Genomic DNA, 426 nt, shown 5'->3' on the forward strand with positions numbered 1-426 from the left:
CGTGCGGAAGATCGTTATATCATCACAATAGCTCTTATGTAATGGTTGTCGGTTAGAGAAACTCCCATAGCAGTATTTGCATGGTTCCTCAAAGGGGTTTTGCTTAGTATGAATGGGGGTATGAGACCTCATTCATGCATTGCACAAGTAGACTTTGAGAGGGAGCATGGTATGTCTTTTATGATATTATGATTATGAGTTAACATCATGTTTTAAACAGTTTTCCTTTTTCTTTATATTGCACTTGTTTTAAATTGCTTTATATTGAAATGAGTTCAGTTATGTTGAGTTGAGCCAGGTAAGTTCTTCAGATTCTTTCAGATTCTTTCAAGCTTATGTTATGCTTTAGAATTCCCCTTACATGCTCGTACATTCCACGTACTGAGCAATTTGGCCTACATCTTCTCATGATGCAGACACATGTAC

The sequence above is a fragment of the Solanum tuberosum genome, unplaced genomic scaffold, assembly GCF_000226075.1.
Source record: "Solanum tuberosum cultivar DM 1-3 516 R44 unplaced genomic scaffold, SolTub_3.0 scf00268, whole genome shotgun sequence".
NCBI classification, from domain to species: domain Eukaryota; kingdom Viridiplantae; phylum Streptophyta; class Magnoliopsida; order Solanales; family Solanaceae; genus Solanum; species Solanum tuberosum.